The sequence below is a fragment of the Micropterus salmoides genome, unplaced genomic scaffold (assembly GCF_014851395.1).
Source record: "Micropterus salmoides isolate LMB-PRFRI ecotype aquatic unplaced genomic scaffold, ASM1485139v1 Ms_hic_scaffold_9, whole genome shotgun sequence".
NCBI lineage: Eukaryota > Metazoa > Chordata > Actinopteri > Centrarchiformes > Centrarchidae > Micropterus > Micropterus salmoides.
In genome coordinates, this window is record NW_024044681.1 from 24,693,021 (window position 1) to 24,716,269 (window position 23,249).

Sequence of the window (23,249 nt, forward strand, 5' to 3'; positions counted from 1 at the left end):
ATGGTCCATCATGTTTCTGTAACTCAAATGAAAATGAGTGGTGAATCGTTTTTTTCCTTAATCATATCAGAGTGTGCAAGTTTGCATGTCTGCGTTTCCTTCGATTTGGCTTTCTTTTTACTTGCATTTCAAGGCATTAAAAACCCAACCTTTTACAGTATAATAACCTAAACTTTAGCTTTAGTGGAAACTGGGTGGGGATTTCTTAAACGAGAGGTTTGAAATAGGGGAACTAACACATGAGGGGAGGGGATGATGAATGTTTAAATACTTTTTGGACTGAAAGAAATCACTATCACCCCCTATTTGTGTTTGGGAATTACCAATGATGGCATGCACCGTTTCCCAAGCTTTGTCTAAGGAAATGCCCGCAGTCTCAGACTTTGAAAAGCCCTGCTTTATATGAAATGACATTGAGGTAGCAACATAATTACTACAGTGCCCAGTATATTGATACAGTAACGCTTCTATAAGGTGTGAAGTTGTGGTCATCTTATTTCTGCAGCGTGAGGCAGCCTGGATGTATACTCATCTGTCTCTGCACCATACTGTAGCAATGCAGATACAACATTATGTCTCTCTGAGCAACACGATCATTAAATACTATAGGCTGTAATGATATTTACACACTCCCAGGTTCACAGGAATTAATTATATTGCACATTACTGCAAATAGGTTTTCTGGGGAGTCTGCTTGTTAGTAGTGAGACAAGTCCTCCAACCCGAGCAATCAGGTTCAAGCCCCTCCATTGACTCACTGCCCACCTGCTCCGGGCTGCTATTCTGTAGCGGACCCTGTAGACCTCCCTGTGGAGGAGAATTTTACTCTAAAATCCTCTACATCCATTTATTTATTTAAGATGGTGATGTAGAAAAGGAATTGGCATATAAAACTTCTAAATACCTGTACACGTACATGTAATACTCAGACATACATTTCCGTTTTGTCGTTTTTCAGAGACTCACTTTGACCACAATAACAGCCAGCTCAAGGAATGTTTAACATAGTTGCTTTTGCTGCTGTGAACAGCTGGTTGTGGGTTTACAGTAGATGTTTATTCCTGGGAATAATCTTCTCTGAACACAGGAACTGATACGTTACCAGAAGCAACAGCAGCAGTTTGTTTGAAATCAATACAAAAAGTCCTCAGCAGTTAGCATGAGCACTCACAGCCACATTCGCTGAACAGATGAACAGACTTGTTACCTGCAGAAACTTAAATTTCATCCACAAAAAGAGTTCTCAGATATTCTTCCAAAAGCCAATCAGCAGCAAGAACATTGAAAGCGTTGTGGAGGACAAAGAACAAGGTCACAGAGATGTCTTATTTTTCCAGACTTTTATCAAGTGTTTCTACTCTGCTGATCCATAAAAGCTCAGAAGTATTGTTAAAGTGACAGGACAGAATAACGGCACTTATATGTGTGAATGCTCAGAAGCATAGTGGGGATGAAGCAGTGGTTTAGGGTTTGAGAAGCAAGAAGGCGATGCCGAGCCAATTACTGAACACACACACAAGATCTTTTGTGCACCAAGCCTCTCTGATAAGTGAAGACCCTTATATCTACGCTTACTAAACACACACTAAACACACATAACTCTACGGAAGCATGGAAACTGTCTGCATTGGCTGTGCTGCTCCTTAGCACGTTAATCTATTGATTTGATAATATAGGAAAATGTGTTGGTATGTCTTCAGCAAAATCATTTACTTCTTTGTTCAGATGGGCAAATTTTTTTTCATCCAAAATAAGACATCTTGTGGCTGCCCGGCTTTAGAGTGAAATGTCTCCTTTTTCTGTTGTAGTTTTGGCCACACTCCTCTGTGTTTTTCCTTCTGTCCATCTCTCTCATTGGTATTGTCCAACCATTCTGTTGATGTCTCTCTCTGTTTTGCTCATTTTTCTTTTTCCCATCCCAGCACAGGGTGATTGGGGACTTGTGTTGGTCTGTGGAGGCAGGCTGTAGCCAGGGCTGTGAGGGGCTCAACTTGGTTCTGCTCTGGTTCTGGTGCTGGCTGACCAGAAGGCCCCCGCGGCTCAGGCCCAACTCCAGGACGGGCAGTAGTGGAACGGACAAAGGACTTCATTCTCTATGGGGGGGATGGTAGGATGAAGGGTGAGCTAGGAGATGAGGAAAGCGAGAGAGGGAGGGGGGCTGGCGAGCCGAGCGCAAGGGGTCTTATCCTCCTGGCTCAAACACATGCCACCAGCTGCTGCCCCCTTCCTGTGCTTTCATTAAAAAGCCTCCCTGTGCTCCGCTGGGTAATCCACATGCTTTACTGAAAAAGTGTGAGGTAAATACAGTATGTCTATCCATTTCTCTGCCTCTACCATCTTTGTTTTGCCATCTCTTTCCCTTCATTGCTCCCTCTTTCACTCTTTCTATGATGTGCTCTGCTGGGCAGTGGAGAGCAGTCCATTCCCTGCATGTGTGTTTGCGTGTGTGTGTGTGTGTGTTTGTGTGTGCATGTGTGTGTGTGTACCTGTACGTGCGCCCATAGAGTCTGTCAGACTCTCAGCGTTTCCAGCACTCAGCCCAGAGCCAAGGCAAGCATTGCCAGAGGGAGTGCCTGCAATGTAGGGCGCCCAGCAAGCTGGACGCAGGCAGAATATCAACGCCACACGGCAGACACTCCTTCCAGCAGCCCACCTGCTGACTTACGTGATCCAAATGTAGGGGGGGTGGGGGGGGTAGGTGGAGAGAAGGTAGTGAGGGAGAGAATAGGTTGCAGGAAATTGCCAGGTAGTTTCCAGACCCACTTCCCTGTGTTGCGCCCAATTAATCAGGGCTACATCTGTGTTGGATGGACCTCTACCCCAAGGGGAGGGGGTGGAGCAGAGACGTTTGTGTATTTGTCTGTATTCACACGCACATTTCGCATGAGCATTTGTATGTGCGCATGCTACCTGTGTGCATGTACGATGGTAGTGGAGGGAGTGAAGGGGGTTTTGTGTGTTTTGTGAGTATTTTCCAGCAAAGATGGGAGGAGGTTGTTGATGCTGGGCTTATTCCAGCCAAGCAGTCAAAACTACAGGCATTGACAGCCTTCTCTGGTCCACTGTCCCCCTCCTTGTCCATATTATTCTCCTGGTTTCAGTGTCAGCTACCCCCCATCCCCCTAACAGAGGCACACATACACACATCCCTCTCTGCTTTGCTGGGCCTCGCTAGAAAGGATCATTTTTCAGCACCTGTGTACAGCTCTGCGCCTGTATGTTTACTTCCTGAAGCTTCTGGCACACCTGGACCTGAGCTACCCCTCCTTCTTTCATCTCCGCTCTTTTTTTCCCCTTCTCCCCTGTTTGGCTGTTATGTCTCCAGTCTCTTTCCAGGTCTATTCATATAAATAACAAATGAAATTGAATAATATGAGGCCAGTCAGGGTGAACATTTCCACAGAGGAAACAGCAGCTTCTGCTGGTTTCACTTATTCTATTACATCATTATTTTAACAATGTAAAACTTGTCAACCCTCTTTGTCCTAACATCTCTCACCTTCTGAATAGTTTAAGATTTATTTAGTCCAATACAGTGTGAGAGGGCTTGAAAAAGGCATGACTTTCAGTTTAAGAGGATGGAGGTAAGAGCACATATTGCTGTCATTGAGGACTGTTTTTTTGAGGAATACCAAACATACATGAGCTGGATTTAATAAGCTGTTAATAAGTGTATTTCATTTGACTGCAGTCTTTTGTGGGATCGTGTCTGCAGTTTGGGTAACCCAGTGCTCTAAAGTAATTTATTAAATCTGTCTTTTCAATCTGAGAAAATAATTTGACTTCACACAATAAAACTATGCGGACATGTCCTATCACGTCTTGGTGTGTATTAATGCACGCGTGTGTGCGTAGCTCACGATCCTGTGTGGAGGCCTGGCGTAGTGTGGTGCAGTGCAGAGTGGAGAGGAGAGACAGCTGCCCTGACAGATGCCGGGAGGCAGGACCCCACTGGGAAGCAGAGGGAGGGAGCTGGCACTGTCTCACCCCAGCGGAAACACCATAGGCTGCAGAGGAAGTGGGCAGGGGGACAAACCAGGGGCTCACTGTGTGTGTGTGTGTGTGTGTGTGTGTGTGTGTGTGTGTGTGTGTGTGTGTGTGTGTGTGTGTGTGTGTGTGTGTGCGTGCGCGTGTGTGTGTGATCTACTTTAAGAGGACCTTAGCAGTTGGTCATGTATGTATGCATTTAGGTCTGATGCACACACACAGAGCAGTATACTGTATATTAGTCCAACCAGTCAGGCAAGCAATGCACTCCATGCTGTGCCGTTAGTAGTACTCTGAGTGTATAGGAACAACAGATTCTTGGGTCGACCTGGCCAACACAAATTTAAAGTATAAATCCCTGAATCCTTGTTTTTAAAATGAACCTGCAAAAGAGACAGTTTAATCTGACGTCCATTGGTGTACATCTTTTATCTACAAAATGGAAAAGTATTTAGATTTTTTACTACATGTTTGACTCCTGAAATAGTACACTATCCAGTTTATATTGCCTTGTATTATTACATACTGTGGCATTGAGACAGAGCTGTTATTTTCAGTGTTTTTCTTCCTTGGGATGTGAATGTACAATATACTACATGCTTAGTTGATTTAGTAATTTTAGGTGAGATATAGGAAATTATCATTCAAGTGTAAAACAATAAGATATTAATTAGAAAGAAAACGACCAGTTCATTTCATTGGAGGAGTGTTGAGTTTGTTCAAAATTGGAAGTTGAGACCAGATGAGCTGTGCTGTTTAGTGATCATGATTGTATCTATCTTCTCTCCATTAAAGCTGGTTTTAAAACATTATATATAATATCAACTTAATTCAATCTTCTCAAAAAAATCAAATACACGCGTCCTCATGGTACTCGCCCATAAACTGACTCAAAGTAAAACATTGACGTTAGATCGTACCTTCTTTGAAATTACATAAAAAATACAGCATGGCTTGATGTGTAGTCTGTTAACCAGATAGTACACCAGCAGTGTTAATATTTGGTCCATACAGCAGTGGTTCTTGTTGGTAATCCTTGCATTACCTTATGTATGCAGCATCATATACTATTTAATGCATTCAGTAAGTATTAACAAATGGACTGCATTGTTTTTTTGCTTGCAATTCACTGTCCTCTATATTGTATAATTCATAATAACTGAGATACAATTTGCAAATGTATATAATGTAAAGTGAAATATAGAAACATCTATTTTAAATTACTATTCAACCACTTGAATTGACACATTGATCAAAGCACCAGGCAGAGATTGCAATTTTGGCTTTTGACTGATATAGTTCAAAAAATGACCAGCTACTAACATTGGCAATCGTAATGTTTTCATACATCTTTTTATAAATGTACTTGACATATTACAACACATTATAGTGTGTTCAGTTAAGCTAAAACTCTACTCCACTCTGAGTAGACATAATAAATATTTATATAAACATATAAAATGTGATTTTTCCTCACATTTGTATACTATATTATACTTTCAGCATGGAGCATACTGTATATAGTGATTATTAACTTTAGTAACTAATGTGTTTCACTTGGAAAAACCTTTATTAACCTTTCAGTCAGGAACACACATTGTGTTCCATTTGCTACACATAAGGTTATACAGGTTACATTTGGGTGCAATGTGCTGTGCTCTCCAGAATGATCTCCATATGAATCTGAACAGTGTGTTAAAAGTCTGTGGGAGAGCCTTCATCACCCCAAACATTTAGAAAACAAAGCCTGATAAACATTTCTCATCAAGATTTTGAAGTTCAGCTAACAAGCCCACAAACATACTCGTGCAATCACATTATTGATTTATCATAAGGAAGAATAACGAGTTGGCGGAGAGTGTAAAGAGCACAACCATTAACAGCCATTTGTAGCACGTAGGGCAGGAAGAATGACTGAGGAGATGACAACTTAAATAGTCCACCCATCTGAGGTGTTTAAACGTGTTTGGTATTTTGTTTGAGGTACATGACCTGCCTGATCTATCAAGAGGTTCTGCAGTTTAACATCATGAATATAGTGGACGATCTTTTCAAGAATGTTCCAATTTCAGTGTTTCGTTTTTCTGAGTGTTGTCATGTCTAATATATTTGAAAGCAGTAGTGTGGGGTGTCAAGACATTCATTTTCATCCCTCCAGTATCCTACAACAGGAGAAAACAAAAGGTGCACTTTCCAGTATTTCATTCCATGTCAAATATCTTTTCTTGATAGGAAAAAAAGGTGCATTTGCAGATGTTGCTGTCAAATGTTCTCATCCAAGTGGAAGTGGTCCAATCTGCAATGTGAATGAATTCTGTAACCTAGACACAATCCAGCAACAACACACAATAATTACTTTGCATGGTGAGATAAGAGAGGACAAGTATGAAGACCTACTGCACACACAGATCTATAGCCACAGAAGATAGACATATTTGATCTGGGTAAATTATGATCTTTAGCATAGTGACATAGTATAGCATGTCATGATGACAAGTGTAGTCAAGTACCTAAGGGGCGCCCATGCTGCTCATCATGTTGATAGAAGAGTAGACTATCCAGATAGCAGCAGGTGGCTCCTCTGCTCTGAGCTGCGGAGGCAGTAGCTATGCTTGTAGGCAGCTGCTTGCTCAGTGTCACCAACTAAAGCCCCCCAAGTACTTTGAACAAAGTACAAAGCATTGATTCAACTCTTTATCCTTCATCTTTGATAAAATAAATTCAAAAAGAAGATCGAAACACCTAAAAACCTAAACACCTTCAAATGCTGTTGTCTGATGCTGATTGTTTTGTTTTTTATCTTCTTCACACTATGAAGTGACACCACAGAAATAACCACCTCCTGAGTAGTGATAAGCATGGAGTTTTCTTCTTTACGAGAACGGAAAGTTTTAGCAAACAGCTGTTTGGTGTATGTGCATAGATGCCTGTGAAGGGATGTGTTTGTAGGTGTAAGTGTACTCTTTAGGGGGTGTGTATGTGTTTGGGATGCTGAAGGCCTGGTTTGCATGTGGTGCTCAGAAGACTAATGCAGCTGCAGGGCCTGCACAGTGGGAAGTGTTGCCAGAGAGTCCATACTCACAGTCCACGTGGTCTTTGCAGCTGTTTTTGCACTACTGATGTGTTAGCGCATCATTGTGTGCATGTACTAATAGTAACTATAAAGCAATAAAAAATAACAGAACTGTTGTTTCAATTCTTACAACAGAGTAACAGCTGTAGCAGTGATGCACAAACCCAATGGCTACCTCAAACTGTGCTTCCTCCTTCCCACTTTCCTCAGACACAGCAGCTGACAGAGTAAGAAGTCCTCAGAGATCATGTCCATTGAGACCAGTGGCACAGAGGCAGAGCCCACAGAGTGCCACAGTGACACTGTCCAAGTACAATGTGTCTGTTATAGTCATCCATGTGTGACGAGCTAAGGCAGAGGGATCTTATGAGGTTTTTGTTTCTCAAAGGGGCGTCAAAGAAGGTAGGGTGCCTGGTAAATACGTAAAGCAATATTTGGACATTTTAGGAAATATGCTTATTCGCCGTCTTTTAGAGAGTTAGATGAGATTAATACCACTCTTCCACCATGTAGCTGAAGCCAGCGGTTAGCTTAGCTTAGCATAACGACTGGAAACTGAGAGGAACAGCTAGCCTGGCCCTGTCCAAATGTCAAAAAAATCCACTACCAGCACCTCTAAAGCTCACTACATGTAACATGTTCCATCTAGTTTGTTCAATATGAAAACCCGGTGCTGGTAGGTAGGCTTTGTTTTGTTTGGACAGAGTCAGGACAGAGTCTTTTCTCCCCAGTCTTTGTGCTAAGCTAAGCAAACCAGCTGCTGGTTGTAGCTTAATTTCCATATAGATATGAGAGTGGTATCAATATTCTCATCTAACACTAACTTGAAAATTTGCCAAAATGTAGAATTACCCCTTCAATAGTTGAAGGGTGGTTTTAAGGAGCTAAAGACAATAATATTCCATAGAATACTCTTTCAACATTAAGTAAGTAAGTAAACTATCGCCTTTCAAAATTAGACGCCACAAACTGCTTGACAATAAACTACAAAAGCACGACATAAAGTAGAGCAGAACACAAAATAAAAATAAATAAAAGTAAGCAATGACAAGTCTGAATAGGTGGGTCTTTACTCCAATTCAAGAATGTTTAATAGGATTCCTAATTTGTTGAGGAAGCAGTGAAAAAACTTCAGGACTGAAGTTGCATGAGACCCTTTCATGGTCAAAAGCTTTGAGGCAGCATTTTGGACCACTTGTAAATGATCCAGGGATGTCTTGCTAAGAGAAAAGGGAGCAAGAATAGTATGTATGGGATAAAATAAAAGCATGCATCATTAGCTTGAGACACAATATTCCTAAATTTAGCAATTTCTCAGCTAGAAGAAAACCACACTTCACATGTCGTAAGATTATTCTGTCACCATGTAATTATGTGAAAATATATATTTGGAGACAACTATTTGAAATTGTACTTATACAATACCAAGCACCAACAAAGCAAAACATTGTTTTCTGATAAAACAAATGGAAAATTTAATTACTTTTCAGTAGCACTTTATTTCACTAACAAAGACCATGCCTACGAACACGGAGCCAAGATAGATTCTACAAAAAGAACGGATCAAGTGCCCAGAGGGTGGGCTGAAGGAAGTAGGGATCGGGGAGAAGGTCGAGGGATGAGGGGAAGGTGTCGAGGTGTGATGGATGAAGGGTTGAGGGGAAGACAGGTGAGGGATGAAGGGGAGGAGTCGGATCCACACCAATGGATGCGTGAGTGAAGAGCAGACTGGTGTCTGCTGGCGAGAAGATGTGCGGGAACCGGTGGAGTCGAGACTCTGGGTGGGGGAGCCGTCTCTTAGTCCGCGGACATGCGGAAACCCCCCGGTTCCTGTATGCAGGTGAAGAGAGAGAAGAGAGCAGAGCAAGAGAGAGAGAAAAATAAATGGATTGAGTGGGAGGGATGAGAAAACTGAGTCAAGGGGAGGTGAACGGAAAAGTTTTGCTTAAGTATTTGGTGTGCGGAAATTGGATGAGTTTGAGGCGTGGCCTTAGTTCCCGAATCTAGTTTATAAAACTTAATTTCACTAACAAAGACCACGCCTATGAACATAGAAGATTTAAAATGGTTTATTGCTTGCAATGGAGCCGAGATAGATTGTACGAGAAGAACGGATTGAGTGCCCAGAGGGTAGGCTGAGGGATGTAGGGATGAGGGAGAAGGTCGAGGGATGAGGGGTAGGGGTCGAGGTGTGATGGATGAAGGGTTGAAGGGAAGACAGCTGTCTGCTGGCGAGAAGATGTGCGGGAACCGGTGGAGTCGAGACTCTGGGTGGGGGAGCCGTCTCTTAGTCCGCGGACATGCAGAAACCCCCAAAAGAACTTCAGATGGAAAGGTGTGCGTGAGCGTTTCTGATATTGTTTAGGTCATTGCGGATGTAAGTGAGGTACGCTGGTGAGGACCAGTGGCCAAGGATTTGATTATGTTGTCTGGGATTCCCTGCCTGGAGACAGTGGAGGCAGCTCTGATGTGGAACAGATGCCCAAAGTAGAGTTTGGGGGATATGCCGGATTTGGATAGAATTTGGCGGAGGTGTTGGTGAAACCAGAGGAGTGTGGCTATTTCCCTGTCTCTGTGACAAACAGCGGGGAAGAGTGTCTGGCTATTCTTGAGTCTACGTAGAGTCGTATTAGTTCGTACGTACTGTGGCAAGAATCATGTCGGAAGAGGTAGATGGGTTGCGGTAGAATGGATTGGTTGGTTTCGCTGCGATTGAGGTGATAAATGAGTATGTCTGCGGATTGTATGGGGATGTCGGGCCATGGTGGCGTGTAGACTCGGATGTTAATGGAAGCTGGAGGTGATGAACTCTGAGAAGCGAGAAGCCGAAAATGCCAGTAGGAACATGGATTCTAGGACTCTGTCAACGTATGGAGTCAGATAACCTGATCTGAGTGAGAAAGAGAGTCAGTGAAAGAGAGAGGGAAGTCGAGATGATGAGGCCATAAGATGGCGGCATAGAGGGTGGCAAAAGGTGAGGAAGTCATCTATGATGTTAATATATGTTCAATATTATTCGATATATTTTAACTATTAATTAATTGAATTGAATTGAATTTTTATATTTTATTATATTTATTTATTTTATTTTATTTTTTGGACTGCTCTTTCGCCCGCAGGTTAGACCGGGGTGGTGATTACGCAATGGATAACACGCCTTTGGTGTGAGAGATCCGGGTTCAATCCCCCACTGTGACCCCTTGTGTCCCTGAGCAAGAACGGCGAAAGCTGCCTGTAGTCGGGGTGAAGGCACATGAGGAGGAAAAGGCGTGCTCTTCTCTTTCTTTCGGTGTGTTGCTTCCGTGTTTGGCTGCAAGCAAACCATTGTATTTTATTTTATTATATTTTTCATTTTTTGCAATCTAGTAGGCATACGTATCTCGACTGAAGTACTGTATTGACTGGAGTTTCGATTCTACTCGATGCCAGGTAGGTACAGAGTAGCAATATCCATCCCTACTGGTTGGGGAGTGATTGATGGTGGGGGTGCTATGAGAGGCTGTGTGCAGGATTGGGTTTGGAAGTGTGGAGCTGGGGCGGGAGGCAGAGAGACTGCAAGGGTGCATGCTGAGACTGGATCTAATGGCGCACCGCAAAGGTTGCAGTTCAAATAGGGTCGTGCTGCGAAGATGCAGCAATAAGCTTGGGGTCTAGGGTGCCCCAGTATGTCCCTTGGATGGACTGCTGCACACGGCCGCAGCTTGGGACGAAAAGAGGACGTGTTAGATGTGGAAACCGCTGCCACCGAACCGCGAGGCCAGGTCTAAGATTGGGGAAGGTGTAAGATTCAGAGAAAAGTATAGACAGGAGGAATAGTCTGGTCGATGGCGTTTTCATGGATCTCATGTGTAGGTGTGGTCTGGGCGGTTGCGGTAGCTGGTATTGGGGGTCTCATGTGTAGATGTAGCCTGGGCGGCTGAGGTTGCCGCCATTATCGGGGTAGGAAGGACCTATGGAGCCAGAGGAGATGGGATAGGGAAAGTAGAAATAAGGGAAGAAGAAAGGATGCGGGGATGGAGGGATGCATGTGCTCGGGTTGATGGTTACTCTTGAGTAGTAGAATACCGATGAGAAAGAGGTTGGGGTGCAACTGGATTTGATACGACCTGGCCCTGTGAGGCCTGATGTGGGGTTGTATTGCTTCTGTTGCTGTGGGATGCACCGCGGAGTCGTTGGCGTTGCCCTGGAAGTAGCGCTGGTGACCCGGAAGAGCTGGGGAACCCCGGCGTTGGAGAGTTGTGTGCGAATTCTTGTACGGTTGAAAATGTTTCGCTTTGTTGTCAGAGTGCTGGAAGGAGATGTTTCTCCAATTTAGTTCTTGTTGGAGCCGGATGACTGTCCATTCAGAAATGTTTGGAGTGGGGGGACGGTCGGGGTGCTGGCTCGGAGGTCGCTTGGGCACCTGGACCTTGAGCGGGCTAGTGGACGGTGGCTAGTCGAGGCTGTGTGCTCGGAGCGCCGACGCCGGGATCTCCCCCTGGAGCTGCTGGCAGACGAAGGCCCGACAATATTTGAACTGTCGGAGATCGGAGGCTGAGATCACCGGGGAATAAGAGTAGAGGAATGCAGCCGACATTCCAGACGAAGTTGTTCGGGAGAAGGCGGAGACTGCTGTATATCTGACATAAGATGCTCGTCGAACATGTTGCTTTTTGAAAACCCTATATGTGTTAGCTGTGTTTCTCTGCACACTGATTACTTTCTGTTACGTTGTAGCATAGGACGAAATACAGAATATCAGAGTAAACAAGTCTGGCTGCTCTCAACCACCCAGATTGTCCCTGTGGAAGTTCAGTGATGAAGATTTTGTAAGCCACTAATTGTTTCCTCTGTGAGTTATGGATTTGACATTCAATCAGGCCAAGTAGTATGGAAGACTTAAAAAGGCTAAATAAAAACAATTCAAACAAAAGAAATAAAGTGAAATACAATACACATCGTAATGCTGGGACGTGCACAGACATTTTGGTGGGCAGGGGCTCAAGTGGAAAAAAGGGCACTCCTCATAATTATTTATTAAAATTTTAATAACACTCAATTGTTCAATACTTAACATGTTTCTAAAAAATAATCAGTTCACAGAGAGACCATGGTTTCTTTAGTCTTCACTAGGTTTATCACAGGGGCAGCAACAGCAAAGGAAACAACAAGTTTTCTATGCTACTAGTATACGTTTAGAATAAATGACTGCACCAAGGAGAGGGACATAGTTTCAGTAATACTTTGTTTATTTTTCTCAAGGCAATAAATATTTCTAATTGTTTTGGTGTTATTGGAATTACATAACACTTAGTTTTGTCAGGACTTAGTTTCACATTTGTGAAAGGGCTGTCTGTATCATGCAAAGATCTATCAGCACACAACAAACTAATAAAATGGATAGCTAATAGATGAGGAGCCTACGATCAGAAATATAAAGTCACAGTTTAAAGCAGGACACTTTTTCATATAGTGGTCAATTTTGAGATTTTGGTCTATTTTGCTTCCAAGTCTTCTTTTACTCTAATGGAAAGAAAACTTCTAAAATTAATAAAGGCCTTCTACCCTTCATCGGTTTGCATCTGTAGATTGCTGCTAAATTAACTAAAACAATCTAATCTGCATATTTAAACATAACATTTCAGGGGGAAAGAGTCTTGATGTACTGAGGATGTTCTGTGGTGATATTCTTTAGTTATTTTCTTTATCCTATTCACTTGCATTTTCTTGGCAAATGTCTGCAAATTAGCGTATTTTCATTAGGTAATGCCTCATTTGCATATCAGTGTGGCAATCGTGATTACATTTTTAGACACAAACTTTACTGTATTCACCTGTATTTTCTCCATTAAGTTGGCTACAGTAACATTAGCCTGTATGGCCATGATAAATTGCCTTAGCTAAACTTAAGCTAAATTGTTACATTAGCTCAGCTCATGAGTCATGATGTTAGCAATACTTATATTTGCCTTTTCTCTTTTGGCAAATAAGCTGTAAACTCGAGGCACTGATAGCTTAGTCTTTTGTTCATCACCACTCACCTCCACACATGCAAAGAAAAACACAACTGGGAGGGGCTGCTGCCTGTGTGTGTGCTGGCTGCTGCAGGGAGACACGGAATGAGCGAGAGGGAGAGAGGGACAACAAAGTCTGATCTCCCAACCTGATGTTTAGATTTTTTATTCAAAAAATATATTTGTTTGACAGGAAAGCTGTGCGCAAACAGGAATACATACTGTATATATAAATTCATTTTTTTTAAAAAGTACCCCAGAAAAAGGGCATTTTCCCTTGAGGATGAAAAAGGGCAGGTGCTTGAGCCCCTTTTGGATGTCTAAGTGTGTACATGCATGTCGTAATGTATATTTACAGTTTCATATTAAATGAAAAACATACAATAATAGGACAATTATTTTGATTATTGTGATTGGATTTTATCAAAAAGTTATTTTACAATGAACAACAATTAAGCTAAATAATTGTCCTTTTAACATGTGTTTTCATTTCATTATGAGTTAATGCATGCATAAAAAGGAAATACACTGAAAAATCTGTTTTCTGTTTCCGTTTATTCCTATGTGCTGATTTGATGATTTGATTTGTTCATATTTAGGCATTTTAAATCTTCCATAAAGACAGTATCAGTATCAAAAATAAATAAAATGGTAGCATATGCAGTAAATGGGACAAAAAGTATTAGTAAGTACTTTAATAAAATAATCTTAACTCGAGGTGCACTTTTTCCAAAGCTTTCAACCACATGGCCTTTATCAGCAGATGGAGTTGTCACCTCCACATATTTCTGAACTGAATTGTGGATTGTTTCTTGTCAGCAGTGACAGATGACCTTTTGTCCTTGAATGTTATTAAGATTGATGTTGAGTGTAGAAATTATTGGAGATCTTACAGTCTGAATGTAAGAGAAAGTGTAGGTTTAGTGTCAATGTGTGACAGCATACTGACGGTCCCATCACCCAGCCTTTCTCTATCGTTCAACCTGGATTTCAATCAGGCGCCCCCCTTAGTTCAACAGCATGAGGGTTTGTTAAATCAGACCCTGAGTGCCAGTGAACAGCCATGATAGCCTGTGTGTCAGACTCAGACATGGTATGACAAAGATTCTGAGCGCACAGTTCATGACATTATTATAATTTCAGGTGAGATTTGGCCACCCTGGCAAGATTTCAAAGCATTACTCATGCTGACTCATTCTTTTGCCTCTTTATTCAGTCATTGTCTGCAGAGGTTTCAGGCCCATGTACTGCAGACATCTACAGACATGTCAACATTGTCATCCATCGAAGTTTATTATACTTTTTTGTTATGTACTTTGGCAGATTTGTCATGAATTGAAGTTGCTTAATCTCTTCCCAAAGTCACTGTATTCTCTGTAAGCAGCTACATGCTAAGGATAATCAATGCCCTAAAATAGGATTTTATTGGAAAACATTACTTGATTGTCATATTATTTTTTTCATTTAGTCTGTTAACTGCCCCGGTTCCAGTTATTTAATTCCAGGAACACCAGACTTCACTTCAAGTCAGGGGAATTTGGTCCTTTAATTTCATTTCTCAGGCGTTTTTATCCCTCTAAGTCTGTGTACAATCCAAATGAAGCTCCAGTAATCAAATCTTTTAGCTCTGGCTTAAGGGTTATGGACTGCCAATCCTACTAAAGAGATGATTTGTACACAGCAGGCCTGATTTCAAGAGAAATTAACACGTGTGACAATAAATGCCATCTTTTTATCACTGCGGATAATTACAGAATGTGTGAACTCGATTTAAAGTTAAAGTAAGTGGATTCTCGCAGAACTGGAGTATTTTAAGATTGCCTAATCCTTGAATATATGTGCGTCGTGTCAAATTAAAATTTTAATTGTAGATGAGTAACTTCATAGGACATGACAAAAAAATGTGCTAAATTAATTCGCAAGACATACATATAAACCAGAGTTAATGATGGAGAGCGGACCCACATGCAGTGACGTGGTCCTGAGTGACAGCAGGGAGCATGCAGAGACAGGAAAAAAACAGAGCATGGATCTTGTATATTTGTATGGCTCCACACACACTTTTCTGTCCACACAAAATTCACAGTAATCCATTATGACTATGTGGACAGAACTATGTGAAATTCTTGCTACTTGATTTGGCAGGTTATACCTTATTGCTCTGAAATGACATAAATCTCCCCACAGTGAAATTTTTGCTGATCACTGTCCTGTATGTGACAACTGTCCACTCAGGATGCTCTATCTCTGGATCTAGAGCCGTGAAACATGAAAGGATGTGAAGCTCTGAGGTGATGGAAGAGCCCGATCAGCTGGATAGCACCCAAGTCTGAAGTTTTCTCATGCGTAAAGGTCAACATAGCATTACTGCTACCATTTGCACAATTGCACAGTACGGTGCAGTTTGACAGGAGCAGGTAATGGCTGAAGGCTCTTTTTCACGGATGGGACACCTCAGATGGCCACAGAACAGAAAAGGCCAATATAAGGATCAGGCAGTTTTTGTTTTATTTTTTAAAAATGTAGGTTTAAGACATGCCAAATGAGACATTTTCTGAAATTAATGCTGTCTTGAGGAACTCCTGTTATGGTGTATGATCATGGTCAAACTGATGGCCCATTTGTGAAGATACGTGGATCAACCTTTCACACGCCAAAGCTCTCAAAAGCAAAGTAGATATTTTCTGTCATCCCACTGTCTTGTGTTATCATTTTGTTGTTTTTCAATTTTGCAGAGACTTTTAAGATGCCAAGATGTGTTACGCACTTACTAAACACTTGATACCCGCAACACAAAAATTTTACTGGAACTGCTCATATCATATATCATTGTGTAGGATGATCAGAGACGTTTGATTTATCAGAAATGATGACATGTGTGAAACAGGAAGCAGACTCCACAAACCTCAGCATGTCGCCAAGATTCAAAAAATGTATTGCACACCATGAGGCCCAGCAGTAATTCAGCATCACAGGAGAGTTTTTATGCTAATCTGAATTGGAAACAAAGAAGAGATTTGTCCCCCTTGAAATCACAGAAATGTCAAACACCCTGCTGCAAGCATCAAGGTAGCCATTCTAGCTTAATGGTGTCAATTGTGATGTAAAGTTGCCCATTGTGATATAAAGGTGCATACTATGATGAATGGCCATTTGTTTGAGCATTAGCATATCGGATATTTTATAAGAATAAGTACATTTCTTTGTTTTTGTATTTGCAATGAAATATAGCCATTATGAGCACAAAAGAACAATACAAACAAAAAAATATTAATCAATTCTGCAAAAATACTTACTTCAACAAAGATTTTTTTCATCATGCTAAGGAAGCCTTTTTATTCACTTCAACTCAGTGGTGGGTTGAAGTTACTGATTGAACGTTTCATTTTCTAAATGTCTCCATTTAATTCAGTTGCCATTTTCATAGAGGCATGATGGAAGTTTTATCAAGACATGTGGTTTAAAGTACTTTCTCAAGTACTGTACTTAATTTTGAGGTAGGCCTACCTGTTCTTCACTTGAATATTTCCATTTTGTGCTACGTTAAACTTCTACTACACTACATTTGGATGGAAAATGTGGTACGACACAGATGGGCTATGAAAACAGTTTACAACATTCAGACACGTTTCTGCTGTTCATGTGTTCATCAATACTTTCATGGGGAAAAGAGAGGAGGTATATACTGCATATTCACAAGTCTCACATTTTGAAAAAAAAATTATATATCATTGGCTTATGAATTTAGGTTTATCCAAACATAAAAAAATGAATGCTAAAAATTGCCATGGATATTTCTAATACTTGATGAATGATGCATCAAAATTTAAAGGGGAACTCCACTGGTTTTACCCATCAGTGTCAATTTACAAATCTTGGGGGGCCCTATTTCATATATGAAAACAGTTGTATAAAGCCTTTCCTCCTGGGGGAGCTGTGCAAAATCTGATACATAAGTGATATCACTTGAGTTGGTGTTGGTGAAAACTACGCGTTTTAAAAAGAAAAAAGGAGCCCGCTCCTCATCTCTGCTTGAGGCTACCGGCTCAAGACCAGCTGCTAATAGCATAACACACCTGAATCTCCTACAGAATTGTCACCAATCGCGTTGCATTGTGGGTAACATAGGTGCCAGGTAAGGAGGAAGAATGTGTTGAATAAAAATAACTGTGGTTTTGCTGGGGTTTTGTAAAAAAAAACTGTCTGACAATTTTTTTAGGTGTGCAATGCTAAATTGGTTTATGGATCATGTCACATTACATTATGAAGACATTTTACATGACTGTCACTGACAAGTTCAAGCATATAAAGATAATCACACCTGCCGGTTGACAATGTTTATATATTCCAAAATTATCTTGGCCTGTTTTTGGATGCTGTGTCTGTATGCGTACGCTCACGGATACCCGACTGTTGTGTGAGAGGACCGACTGCTGCAAAAGTATTGTAGGGATACTGACACACATTTCCTCCCTGCACTCCTGGGGGAGGATCCATTCCCTTCCAAACACACACCATCGCCTGAGGGGCAGAGTGACCGCTCAAGCAGTGCCTCCCTCAACACACACTAACACTGAAGCACGTTCATGTTATGCCGTAGCAACATTTGAGCCCATTGATTGGAGAATACTGACTGCCAAATGGACTGACCACCTATTAATGATTAGCAGCTAACCAAGCTGCGTGAAAGATACACTGCTCTCCAAACAAAGGGGGAATTTAGCCCAACTGTTGTAAATGATCACACTTAAGACAATAGCCTTATTCAACCATTTGTCCAATTCAAAATCAGACCACATGTTCCTGCTGTCTATATTTTTTTCTTGAACAGAGCTGGCAGCCTCATTTGCTCTTAAAAACAAAAATCCACACCTCCTTAAAGAGTACATGCACAATCTCTCTCATTGCCCGTCTGTTTACATATTTGTCTTACTCTCACTTTGTAGTTCTTCTCTCTCTTTCCTCTGCCTCTTGCTTCTTTTTTATATTATAGCTCTATACCTCCTCCCTTCTCTGCCTCATGTCATCCTCACTGGCTTCTTCCCTCCGGTCTCCTACTCTTTGCGGGCCTTGTGCCTGACACCTTCCCCAGCCCTTTGACATGCTCCACTTCATGTTACGAGCATCACATGCCGCCTCGCTGAGTTGCCTGAGAGTGTGTGTGTGTGTGTGTGTTTATATGTGTGTATAGAGTGCACGTGACTGCTGTTTTGCGCAGGAGGTGAAGAAAGGAGAAGACAGAATGAACAAGGAGGGAGAGTTTACGCATTTAGCCCGAGTTTGTTAATAATTAATGTGTCACAGGTTTGCAAAATTGCCTCACGCTCCCTCTGCTCAATCCTCCCTTCTTCCTCTTCCCCTCTAGCTTTCCTTTCTCTTGTTCACTCTGTTTTCTCTCCACCTCCCATGTGGCGTGGGCTACCTCACCCTCTCCATCTCAATCTTTCCCCAAACACAATGCTCAGTCTGGTGTTGCTGTGCGCTTTATGGGAAGAAGAAATGCTAATATACTCATGGAGAAGCAGGCAACAAGCGTCCAGCCATGATGCCCACCATGACTCCATCTTCCTGACCAACAGTGTGGGCAGTCCTGGTGACAGTGTGCTGCCATAACAACAGGGAGATGTCAAGCTCACAGTGAAATTTTGGTACCACTGTCAGTGAGAATTTAGGTGCTTTCACTGGCTCAAATATCCATGTTGCAGACCCTGCTGATGAGCTGCTTGTTGCCTTCCAGGTAAGTTTCCGCATGACATAAACTGCTAATTTTTCTAAAATTTAAAAGCCTACTAACACAAGTAAATGAAAGACATTATGGTCATGTCTCTCCTTCTCTTTCCTCTCACTGCAGTGCCCGTCACTATGCCAGCCGTCTAATGCTTCAGGGTGCTGGACTGCGCAGGCGGCAGGTGACACGGATTTCAATAAAAGGGATTATAGATGTGGGGACTGCAGAGAGGAAAAACAACACATTCGTGTACGCATTTAGGGCAGAAGCATGCCTGTGAATATACAGTAGACACATACAAAATTGACATTGTGGAAAATTTAAGAGCTAGCACTGGAAGAATCAATTAAGAGGCAGGTGGAATGTGATCTAAATGTAAAACAAAAATGTTTGTTTAACCTAGTAAATTTTTTGTACACACAAGAGTTGAACAGGGCTGTATTTTGTGAGTGTTCAATTATTTTCAATTATTGTTCTCAATCAGTTTATAAATACAAAAGAAAAATGTTTCCATCTACAGCAGAAGCCAAACTATTCAATTATATGTGAACAATGAACATTGCTGTTATCAGTTTTGGGCAGTAACGCCTTACTTTTATCACCCAGTAATAAGTAAAGTAATATTATTACTTTTTTAAGGAGTAATAAGTAACTAGTAATATATCACAATTTCTGAGTAACTTGCCCAACACAGCCTGTAATATATATTGTCAAAAAATGATGATTAAATGACTGACTGCAATTATGCTTGGATACATGTAGGTCAAGTGACAGCAATTTAAATGAAAACCTCTAAAGCTTTTCTCGAAACCCTTTACAGTGTGTCCACTGCCAGGTGCTGGACTTATGGGTCTCAGTAGGTGGACAGGACCATGGTGTGACCTGCTCTGGACAGCTGCTGACATAATGAGGCCAGTAAACAAGCATCTGTCTCCCCCACTGAAAAGCGAACCATCTCAGACCAGGTCATTTCTTTTCCTTTCTCCCTCATTGTCAGCGTAAGCTGGGATGCTGCAAATGGTCAAATCGGTGACCATAAAAATAAAGCAACTCCTATAAGACCATGTACATAATGGAACAGTATTTGCACTTCTCTCTCTTCCTTTATAACCACTTATACAAAGAGGAGCTTTTTCAGTACAGATATGCATACAATAATGTTTAGTTTATTTCCACCTGGGATCTACCATGTAGCATTGCCTTCCAGGTGGTAACAGCAAGTTAGTCAAGTCGGCAATCAGTTGTTGAACAGAAACTTTCTGCTAAGTTTGAAGACAATCTATAAAATAAACACAAATATCCAACAACTCTCATCCTTCCAGGCTGACAGAGCCGCTGAGATCCCAGTAGATTATGTTCTTATATTCACCAGCCTCAAGTACTACATGTGCCAAAACTAGAATCATATTGGACACCCATGAGTGGAAAAAATGCATTATGGATGAATAATTTGTGATAAGACTGGGTTTGATGATCACAAAGCAAAGTAACAACCTGTGCATGAAGTGACCAACCAAGTCTTTTGATGTACTGTTATTGTCATATAGATATAATGTAGTTTCCATTTATTATGGGTTTGTGTTTGTTTATATGCATATTGATTCAGTGAGCCAGCTGGATTGCCTTTTTAATACCAACTTCTCATTAAGATTACAGTATCTGTTTATTGTGTTAGTGAACACACTGTCAGGTTCATAATTATCATGACTATTTTTGAACCTCATTAAGAGTCAAAGAGGCTCACCAAAGACCATCACACTTTTGTCTCTTAAATTCATATCTCAACAACACTGTGACCATACCTTCCTTTAATGCCGCATTACTTGATACATCACAGTTTGCATTGGCCTATATATGTCTAACAATTGAAAAAGAAAAACAGAGGAATATATATATAACAGTGTGTTGTATACACACCTATATTGTCAATGTCAAAGGAAGCATCCCACAGTGCAAACTGCACAGCTGTTTGATTTTCTTTTAAATGATCATTTTCGTTGCACCTGGGTGCCTTTGTATCACAGTGACACCACCCTTCTCAGCAGAAGTGAATCAGTGGTGGGTATGGGAACTAATATTTTAAAACTTTGACATGTGATCCTGAAAGAAGGTGACACTGCATCTTAAGATACACATATATAAATGAATGTTGCCACTAATGGCACAAATTACATCTTTTGCAGTAAAATAGAGGAGTTTTGCTTTCTGTAAGGGGGGGAATCTGAACTGGGGAGATATATTGCTCCAGAAGACAATAAAGAGGGATGAGGTTGTTGGTGAGTGAGGGGAAGGAGAATTGTTGAGTCTTTTCCTGTAGCATGAGTCACTGTTGGCAACCTGACTCTCCAGTCTGATTACCTTGTTGAGCTGGCTTTTGGCTTGGTGGCGTTTGGTCTATATCCTCTCCTGAGCGCCTGCTCCATGATATTCATGAGGTTTCTGAGCTCCCGACTAATCCTTGATGCAGCAGTGGTGAAAGTCACATTTGACATCTTTAGAATATATCAATTGGTATTAAATATCATGAATAAAAAAAAATGTTTGTCTCGCCAGATTGACAGTATTTGTTTGTCTTGAAATCATTTAATCACTCAACCAAAGCACTCCTTTAGTTAAGAACTGGATGTCTGTAGGCCATGGTAGTTCTGGATATCCACGATGACACATTATATATTTAAGGTATTTATTAAATACTTGCAAATTTGACACATATGTAAATACATTTAAGCAGTGTTGGGCAAGCTACTTCGAAAATGTAGTGAGCTAAGTTACTAACTACTCTACATTAAATGAAGCTTCACCTCACAGAAGCTACCCACCAGTGAAATGTAGCAAGTTAAGCTACAGCAATGTGGCAAAAGTAGCTTAGTTACATCTAAGCTACTTTTAATTTTGTAGTTAAGTTATTATATATATGTGAGCTAAAACAGACACACAGAAACTCTCTTACTTATTGGCATATCATTGCAGCTAAATGTATTTTCTCATGCAACAAACAGAGAACCATTATTGTTTGTATAAAGTAACTAACTAACTAATTAAATTGCACAGAATTAAATTTTTTTTATTGTTTATATGTGAATTTGTGCTCTGGCAACATTGCAACCTAAACATTCATGGCAATGGGCGAGATAGAGAGAGAGAGATCTGCGTTTCTGCCACTACATGTCAAAGTTTCCTCCTTACTAGAAGATGAGGTGGCCAGGCTGGACCCTGATCCTTCTCACAAGAGGTGTTACAATAACTATCACAGTAGAAAGTAAACTCAATCGCGCGTGTCTTTATTCCCCTGCAGCAAAGTCGCGGACATCAGCCCAGTGATGGGTACGTGATGTCACCGTCACGCGGAAGCGCTTCTGCCGGCTGCACGTACAGGTCCGTGTGTCGCGGTGGCCTCACTTACTGATCCTTCAGAAATGCTTGAGAAAATGTAGCGTGTGTGGAAGCTACCGCGCTACTCTGTCAATAAAAGAGCTTCGTTACTGAAAAGCTATTTGATTCAGAAAATAGCGACACTGCCACCAAGCTACTGAGAAATGTAGTTTAACTAGTAACGGTGCTACTTGTAGCGACAGTACTGTCCAACACTGCATTTAAGAATGAATTTTATCAGTTTAGTACAGGTCAGGAGTGCTCTATGTGTAATGACATATTGATGAGACTGTATAAGAGCTTAGGAGACATTAAAAAAACACTTTATACAAGTGTAAAGTAGAAAATCTAAAAACTAAGGCTTTGCGGGGGGTTCAGGCTGTAGAGAGAAGGCCACTGCAGCATTTAGGAGGTATAGAAGCGAAGTTGGGGCTGGGTGGAGTGCTAACCAGAGAAGGAAGGGCCAAGCAAGAGAGGGAAGCAGAGCGTAGAGTACGAGCGGCGTGCAGAGCTGGAGCATCGCCTGGAGGTATGTGGGGGTGCGGCTCGCTCGGCAGCGCTGTATGCCTGTGCCAGGGTTTACAATCCATTACGAACAACCACAGGCAGCCAGTGGATGGAGCGATGCACAGACATTGACAACACAGCAGGCAGCAAAGTCTGTGGGTCTATGTTTTAACCAAAATGTGGTTATGCCTTTGCTGGTTAGATCATTACTGGGTGTAAGTCAGGAATGTGATGGCCTCTTAACATGCAACATTATTTGGCAATAGAGGCAAATATCACACAGATTTTTTTCTAGTCAAGTCAAGTCCATTTTTTATATAGGTAAGTATAACAAATTTGCCTTAAGGGACTTTACAATCTGTAAAGTTTATGACACCCTCTATCCTTATGGTGACTTCTATTTACCTCGGAAATCGGAGGTTGTAGCTGGGAATGATGTCACACCCGAGTTGACGGTGTTCCAGATACAAGTGGGAAAACCTCACTCGGACAGCCATTGTTTACAACTAGCAAGGTTAGGCATTGTTGATGCCATTGTTACGGAATTTATGCATACTAAACACAGTATAGCAACACAACCACAGACAGC

General features: G+C 41.4%; 1 long non-coding RNA gene across 1 annotated transcript; it reads left to right on the forward strand.

Moving 5' to 3' along the window:
* Positions 1-18,420: 18,420 nt before the first annotated feature.
* LOC119896178 lies at positions 18,421-19,206 on the forward strand. The gene is made up of 2 exons (XR_005443178.1): positions 18,421-18,790; positions 18,905-19,206. It is a non-coding gene; the product is annotated as an uncharacterized LOC119896178 (long non-coding RNA).
* The last annotated feature ends 4,043 nt before the right edge of the window (positions 19,207-23,249 follow it).